Source organism: Sarcophilus harrisii, chromosome X (assembly GCF_902635505.1).
Source record: "Sarcophilus harrisii chromosome X, mSarHar1.11, whole genome shotgun sequence".
Classification (NCBI taxonomy): domain Eukaryota; kingdom Metazoa; phylum Chordata; class Mammalia; order Dasyuromorphia; family Dasyuridae; genus Sarcophilus; species Sarcophilus harrisii.
Window position 1 is genome coordinate 79747406 of NC_045432.1, and position 8911 is coordinate 79756316.

Sequence of the window (8911 nt, forward strand, 5' to 3'; positions counted from 1 at the left end):
TGAGCAATGAGGAAATTTGTTCTGCTTAAATGCAGGTTTCTAATGATTTTTTTCTTTCATTCTTAATTTTGTCCTTTGCCTCCTTTTGTATCCTCAGCACTTAGCCCAGTGCCTGATAGATAATTTAATAAGTATTGATTGACAGAATGAATACTATTTCTCTTTCCTGTAGCCCTCATCTGATTTCTGAGCAAAACAAGCAGAACCGGGAATACATTGTACACAGTAACAGTGAGATTGTGTGATGATCAACTATGAAAACAGTTCAGTGATCCAAGGGAATCCCAGTAAACTTCGCATAGAAAATACCATCTGCATCCAGAAAGAACTACAGAGATTGAATGTAAATCAACACATGTTACATTCTTTTCTTTTTTCTGTTTTTTTCCTCTCTCGTGGTTTTTCTTTTTTGTCCTGATTTTTCTCTCCTAACATGATTCATAAAGAAAAATGTGTTTAAAAAGTTAATATACATGTATAACCAGAAAAAATAAAGCAATAAAAAGATGGTCCCTGGTCTCAAGAGGTTTACAATCTAATGGAGGAGACAGCATGTAAACATATATGTGTGTATATATATATATATATATATATATATACACACACACACACACACACACACACACACATACATGTACACACACACACAAGCAAGCAAGATATACAAAGGATAAATAGGAAATAGTTGGAAGTTGTAAAAGACAGGTAAAGAGATAAATTTAAAAGGAAGGCACTTGCTTTACAGAGCCTCCAGAAAGCCTTCTTGCCCATGAATTGGACTGTCTAGTCCATTCCATTGATCTTTGCTTCTACACTTTAACAAATAGTAAATGGTTTTGATGATTGTTGTCTTGTACTTTATACTCTCAAAGTACAATTTCTCTTTCATTCCTTGTTATTCAGAAATTTTTAGTCATGTCCTACTCTGTGACCCATTCGGGGTTTTCTTGGCAGAGATAATGAAGTAGTTTGCCATTTCCTTCTCCAGCTCACTTTTACAAATGAGGAAACTGAGGCAAACAGGGTGAAGTGATTGCCCAAGGTCACACACATACTTAGTGTCTGAAGCCAGATTTGAACTCAGGAACATGAGTTTTCTTGACTTCAGGCCTGACTAGTACTTATTCACTCTGTTAAAAGCATCATAGAATTCCCCTGTGAATTCATTAAGCCCCATTTTTTTCTTTAATAGTTATTTTGGAATAGTGTAATTTCCTCTTCTGAGATTGAATTATTTAATATCTGTTAGATTTTCTGTTAGTTCTCTATTTCTTTTGTGTTCTTAGCTTTATTAGCACATAACTGTGAATAATACTTTCTGAGAATTCATTTAATTTCTTCTGATTTTGTTGGGATTTTGCCTGGTTCATTTGTTATTTTTATTTTATGACCTCTTTTTAATGAGATTGGCTAAAGGTTTATCAATTTGTTAACATTTTCAAAGAATTAACTTTTAGTCTTCTCATTTCTGTAGCTGTTTTGGTTTCCAATTTATTTCTCCTATAGTTTTAATATCACCTTTAAAAAATTTGTTCTGAGCTTGGTTTTGGTCAAGTTTCTAATTTTTTAAAGGCATATCAAGTTTATTGATCTGATCTTTTTCTATTTTCAGGGATATGATTTTCCTTTGAGTACTGCTTTAGTTACATCCCAGAAATTTCGGTATGTTGCTTCATCATTATTATTGTCTTCCAGAAAATTATCGTCTCTATGATTTGTTCTTTATCCACTTGTTATTTTGGATTGCAATATTGGGTCTGTGTCTTTTGTTTATATTACCTTTAACTGCTGACATTTTTATTGTGTTGTTGTCTGTAAAGACTATATTTGCTATCTCTGCCTTTTAATATTTATTTTCAGTATCTCTGTGCTTTAATCATACTGGTCAAATTTTGTAAAGTTCCACATGCTGAGACTGTGTATACACTTTGAGTTTCCTTTAGAAGATGGGCTTAGTTTTTTCAATTTCAAATTTACAATTTCAATAGCAGTTTGTTCAATTCCATGTCCAAATCCAAGAGGGGCACAGTAAAGTATCTTGCTGTTATTGTGCTGCTATTTATATCTCCTTGACATTCAGTTAATTTTTCCTTTTTGAATTTAGATACTGTATTTCGAGCATAGAAGTTTAATACTGATATTGGTTTGTTGTTGATTCCTACCATCATCAGGTAAAAAATTTATCTCTATACTGTGAATTTTTGTTTTTGCTTTAGTAGAGCTTGGTTGTGTACATTTCATTTTTGAAAGTAATTTGTGGAGTATTGGCACTAATTGTTCTTCTATACATATATAAAATTGTCCTTGCAAGTCCATCAAAAGTTTTTATATTTGTTTTTTTCTCTACAGCTGGTTCTATTTCATTTCCTATGATTGAATCATTTATGCTCTATATTTAGTGTTCTGTTAGTTTGTATTTTATAATAAAAAATTGTGTATGCATGTATTGTGTATATATGTGTTTATTATTTGACTATATATTATAATTGTATATACACATATTTATATCATCATCTAGATATTTCTGTCTATATATAAAAGGTGGATGGATCTGAATCTTGTAGGAAGTCAGGACATCCAGGAGGTGGAAGTAAGGAGGGAGAACATTCCAGCCACCTGGGAACACCAGTGAAAATGGCCACAGTTGGAAGATACGGAGCATTCTGGATGAAGGACTGCAACACTGGATTGTCAGGTAGGTAGAGAGGCAATATTTGTATCTGTATATCATATAGGTGTTTCCTATTTCTTATGCTTTTATATTCTCAGTTTTGTTGGCTCTTAACTTCATTCTTCAGATTCCTTTTGTTTCTTCTGGTTTTGTTGTGATTTCATCTTGTTCGTTTTTTATTTTGTTGATTTGATTTTCTGGTCCGTTTTTGGAGATGAATGTTTATCAATTTTGTTAGGTTTTTTTTAAACTTACCTCTTTCTCTTCTGATTTTCAAGATTTCCTTCTTTTAAGTTGGGGCTCTGCTGATAAACTTAAAATCACCCATCTTTGTTGGGTAAGAAAAACATTCTTAATTGAATCAGTCACTTAGAAGTGTGAACTGGTGGTCCTGAATGTCATCTGGAATCAATCAAAGCAGTTGAGTGCTTAGTTATTATTAACTATTGACTTAGTTATTATTAACTATTAACTGAGTATTCAATACTCAAGTATTGAATTAAGTATTCGGTACTCAACTGCAGAGGAATTTATATAAAAGAAAGATGCTGCCTCCAAAGCAAATGGGTGCAGAAGAGAGAGTGGGAACTGGAGCTGAGCTAGGAAAAGGCAAAGAGAAGGGAAGTGTAAGCTTTGGTGAAGGTGGTGATAGTGATGATGGCTATTTGTTCACAGGTATCCGGGATCAGAGGAACAGGACCGGCACCACCAGCTTAACCACCTCAATGTGACTCCCCAAGAAAAGGTCTGTCCTTTTAACTTTCTCTTCCTAGTACACAGTCCACAGACTATCATGTAACATATTGTTTTGCTAACCAGATATTTCCAGTAACTTAAATTTTGTTTCAAACACAAAGAGGCTGTATTTTAATTGGAGGTACCTAGAAATAGAAATTTAGATAGGGAGACCAACTTCTGCCTGATTGTTAGGAATTTTCCTAACTGGAGACTAATGATAAAAACTCTAATACTGAAGTGGCGGAAGGAACTACAAGAGAAAAAAACCATTGAGCACCTACTGCTGTGTTTCAGGTATTGGATTAATCTTTGAGGATAGAAAGGCAAAAAATAGACTTGACTTCAAAAAGCTCACATTCTTATGGGAGAGAGAACCTAGCAATTATGTACAATGTGTCAATTGGAGATGTTCCCAGAGAGAAAGCAGCCAGAGAGAAAGCAGCCAGAGAGGTTTGAGGGGAGAGGAGGGAGACTTAAAAAGGCCGCTCATAGGAGGTGGGGTATGATCTGAATTTTTTAAAATAGCCTTTTATTTTTCTAATACATGCAAAGATAGTTTTCAGCATTCACCCTTGCAAAACCTTGTGTTCCAAATTTTTCTCCTTCCCTCCCTCCCTCCCTGTCCCCTAGACAGCAAATAGTTCAATATAGGCTAAACGTGCACAATTCTTTTATACATATTTCCACATCTATCATCCTGCACAGGAAAAATTAGATCAACAAGAGAAAAATGAGGGGGGAAAATAAGCAAAAAAAAACAACAAAAAAGATGAAAATACTATGCTTTGATTCACACTCAGTTCCAACAGCCCTCTCTCTGAGTGCAGATGGCTCTGTCCATCACAAGTCTATTAAAATTGGCCTGAATCACCCCATTGTTGAGAAGAGCCAAGTCCATCACAGCTAATCACTACGTTATCTTATTGTTGCCGTGTACAAAGAGCTCCTGGTTCTGTTCATTTCACTCAGCATCAGTTCCTATCAGTCCCTCCAGGCCTCTCTGAAATCATTCTGCTGGTCATTTCTTACAGAACAATAATATTCCACAACACTCCTATACCATAACTTATTCAGCCATTTCCCAACTGATGGGCATCCATTGTGATCTGTATCTTGAAGGAAGCCAGGGCATACAGGAAGTAGAAGTAAGGAGGAAGAACATCCCAAGTGCTTGGGTCCTTCAGTGAAAGTGATCACTGTAAGGGAGAAGAATGGGGAGAAGAGAGGGAAAAACTTGGGAATACAAGGTTTTGCAAGCTATCTTTGCATATGTTTTGAAAATAAAAAGCTGTTATTCAAAGAAAGTAACAGGAAAAATGTAAAAATATGTTGAGGCCAATAAACATGTTCTGCAAGATTTTTTGAATCTTATTAAAAAAAAAAAAGTGGCTACAGTTAGGAAATGGAGCACCCTGGGTGTGAGGCAGCAACAAGAGCACTGGATTGGAGAAGGGACAGTACAATAACAGAAGACTGAAAAGGTCAGAAAGACTTAGGCTGTGTAAATCTTAATGCATTTAGATGGCACAGTGGATAAAATGTGGGATCTAGAGTCAAGAAGACCCCAGTTCAAAACCCAATGTCTGACAGTTATTTAGCTGTGTTAGCCCCTGAGTAAATCACTTCAGCTTTGTCTCAGTTTTGTCATTTATAAAATTCAGGTAATAGCAGCAGCAGTTATCTCCCAGGGTTACTATAAGGATAAAAGGAGAAAATGTTTGTAATGTCCTTTGCAGGCCTTATAAGCATGATAGAAGTGCTTTCTATGATCCCATTGTACTTATAGGTAAAGTCATCCCTGGATGTGTGACCTGGTCAGACATGCACTTTAAGAAGATCACTTTGGAAGCTGAATAGAGGATGTAAGAGTGGGAAAAGACTTGAAACCAGGGAATGATCAAGAAAGGCTAGCTACAATCCAAGTTGTGAGGTGGTTAGGAGCTGCATCAGGGCAACATCTGTTTGGGCAGAGAGAAGGGGACATATCTGAAAGATATTTTGGAGGTAGAAAAGATAGGGCTGGCAACAGATTGGCTATGGGGGTGGCAGGGGCTTGTGGGTAACACCAAAGTTGTGAGCTTGAGGTATTGGGAGGATGGTGATGTCTGTGACAATAAAGAGGATCTTGGGAAAGGGGGAGCAACAAGATGACTTGAGTTTTGAATATATCTGTTTGATAACCCCATTTGAAATGTTCAATAGGCATTTGATGATGCAAGATTGGAGGTCAGGGGAGAAGTTAGGATTGGAAAATAGATCAGAGGATAATTTGCATAAAGATAATCGAATGCATAGAACTTGCTGTGATCACCCAATGAGACAGTATGGGAAAGAAGAGAATGTGAATGGCTTTGATCTTTTCAAAGAGGTAGGGGCAAAGGATCTTGAGGATAAATGAAAAGGTTTGGAAAAGTCACCATGATGAGCGGGATAGTAAATCCATTAAGATTGTGTAAAAGGATTGCTTTACAACAGTGAGGGCCTGGTTGAGATTATGTAACAATTTTTAGTGCACAAATCAGAGTAGTTTCATGATTTTCTCCAGTGTCTTTGAGAAGCTTATGAATGGGACTAAAGACAGTGGATTGTGTGAGTGATCCAAAGGTGACAGGGCAAATTCAGCAATAGAATGAAGGGCACAAGGTACTAGAGAGAAGAGGACAGTGTAGACTTAAACTGGTCTACCGAGGGATCAAGATTGGAGAGGTAGGAGAGAATAGCAATCATTCTGGCAACTGTGAGTGGACCATTTGAGACAGTGAGATAAATTAGAAAGCTGTTACAATAATTTAGTCAAAAGGTTTTGGGGCCTTTACAAAGATGATGGCTGAGTTGGTGAGGAAGAGATTATTAATTAGATTTTGTGGAAAGTAAATAGGACAAGACTTAAAAAAAAACATTGTTCAAGCACAAAGCCAAGAAAGATAATGATGTCAGGGGGCTGGATTACCGAGAGGGTATTAGTACCATAAATGGTGATGGGAAAGTTGGTAAGAAGAGATGATTTTTAGGAGAAAAAGAATGAGGTCTGTTTTGAACATGTGAAGTCTGAGATGCTTTACAGGACAAAGAAAACTGGAGTTCCAGAAGGAAATTATAGCCAGCTAAATAAACCTGAGAATCATCTGTATAGTGAAAATAGTTGAACCACTGGAGACTGGAATCAAAAAGTGAGTAGTATAGATGGTAAAGAGATGAGAAACCCACAAGAGATGCTTGGGGGATACTAAGTTAGTGGTATGACGTTTTTGAAGATGCAGCAAAGGAAATGGAGAAGGAACCTTTCCGATAGATGGGAAGAGAACCAGGAGTGAACAATGGCATGAAAATTCTGAGAGGTTGATGGTATTCAGAAAAATTACCCCAATTCTCAAAGATAGTCCTGAAGTGTGGAGAAAATGTCTAAGAATTCTAGACTTTCAAGCCTCCAAAGTGAAGCATGGGGCTTGTGTATTCTTGAACTCTAAGACTCTGAGTTGAAGCCTCACTTCCCTTCTAATCTTGGCTGCATTGGTTTTATCTGTACAACATTTTAAAAATTTAATAGAATCAAAATGATCCATTTTACATTTCATAATGTTCTCCTAGTTCTTTTTTGGCCATAAATCCCTTCCTTCCCCACAGATCTGAGGTAGACTATCCATTTTGGCCTCCAGGTCTCCAGAGCCTCATGTCTAAATGTCATGAGGCTTCTATAAATTTTGGGATTTCAGAAGACTTCAAGACTTTAGGCCTAAGTCTTGAAGTTTTTAATCCTCTAGAATTCTTAGATTCGATGTTTCTATGTTTCTAGTGTTTCAGGCTTTCCCACATAGGTCTCAAGGGTGCTAGTCTTGTAGGCCTTCAGGTTTCCCAGGTATCCAAGTGTAAATCTCCATCATGAGCTTCTATGTCTTGAAATCTTTTGAACTTTAAGTCTATGTCCATCAGTTAACCAATAAGCTTTTGTTCAATTCATTCTGTATGACAAACTCTGCTAGGTGCCAGGGAAACAAGAGCTGATCAATTGGAAAAGAGAACAGGTAATTTTGTCAATTTATACATACAGGACATGGAGACATAGGACAAAGACAGTAGGCAATGCAAATATAGGTAAAAAGAAAAATGAGAAGGTATCTGTTTAGGAGAATGGGAGAACAGTATGGAGACTCCAGAATAAGACTGGGAGGAGTGTAAGAGTAAATATGACTAGCCTTGACACTTCTTTAAAATGGAGGTTCTAGAAGGAGCTCACCAATTGGAGCAAAGTAGAGATGAGAAGGCAGCAGGAGTAGAAGCATTTTCAAGGGTAAAAAGGCCCCTGGGGCATGATGGGGAAAATCTGGAGAATAAGGAGTGGAGCTAAAAAGGGGGAGAAGAACAGGAAAGAGAAACTTAGAGAAATAGGAGTACATGGATGGAGATACTAGGACAGGAAGGAGGAGCATATAGGGACATTGATAAATGAGGAACAACCAGCTGGGAAGATTTAAACAAAAAGCAAAACCAACAGCATAGGTAGGTGGAAAGACACTTGGGGGGGGAACCCATATAGACTGAGGAATATATAGAAATTGAAGATCTACGCTTAGGAAAGCATGAAGGAGAAAGTTACACAGCTGGAGGTACTACTTGTAGGTAGCTTCAGGGCCCCGTGGATAGTTAGAGGACAAGACAGGCAATATATGGGGAGATACCAAATATGTATATGGGAATACATAAATCAGACAGTCAAAAGACATACCAGGACACAATGGCAGAAAAGACAGATATGGACACAGAATAATATAGGGAGTAATTATAGTTAGGGGAAGCACATGGATATGGGAAAATACACATGAGGGGCAGGTACATAGTTGTGGCTATCTGTGGAAAACCTAAGGACCCCATGAATCACCAAGAGGTGAACATGCAGCCAAAGGAAAATATATAGAGGACACAAAATATGAGGGCCACATCACTTAGTGTCAGGCAATTTCCCACCCTTCTCTCACTTCTTACATGTAAAGAGGGAAATGGAAATAAGGAGAGAAAAAGGTACATGACGGGAGGAAGAAAAGAAATATATAACATTTATAGCCATGAATGTGAGTGAGATGAACTCCTTCTATAAAATGAAGAAGAGAATAAATTAGAAAATAAAATACCCAACAATGTTTAAAATAAAAAACCTGAAATACCAAGATTCACAGATAGTTGAAATGAAAGGCTTGAGCAAGATCTATTTTGCTTCAACTGAATTAAAAACAAAGATAGTGGTGAAAAATTGGAACAAGAGGTTTGGCGATTGTTGATGCTGTGGAGTTACCCATGTATAAATCCTGTAAATAAAAGGCTATTAAATTAAAAAAAAATAAATAAAAAAACAAACAAAAAAAAAAAACAAAGATAGTGATTATGATTTCAGATAAGATTACAGTAAACAGGCATAATAAAGAAATGAGCTGAGAAATTATATTATGTCAAAGACAACGTGGATAAATTCTACACACACATCCACCCCTAATAACATTGTTTAAAGTA

At 36.7% G+C, this 8911-nt stretch overlaps 1 long non-coding RNA gene across 2 annotated transcripts; it reads left to right on the forward strand.

The window, feature by feature from the left end:
* The first annotated feature begins 289 nt into the window (after positions 1–289).
* Positions 290–8657, forward strand: LOC105751122. 2 transcript variants are annotated; one of them, XR_002770749.2, is made up of 6 exons: positions 290–343; positions 1613–1662; positions 2105–2171; positions 2542–2695; positions 3347–3416; positions 5196–8657. It is a non-coding gene; the product is annotated as an uncharacterized LOC105751122 (long non-coding RNA). The 2 variants fall into 2 exon arrangements; XR_001121397.3 differs by having other exon boundaries at positions 2565–2695.
* The last annotated feature ends 254 nt before the right edge of the window (positions 8658–8911 follow it).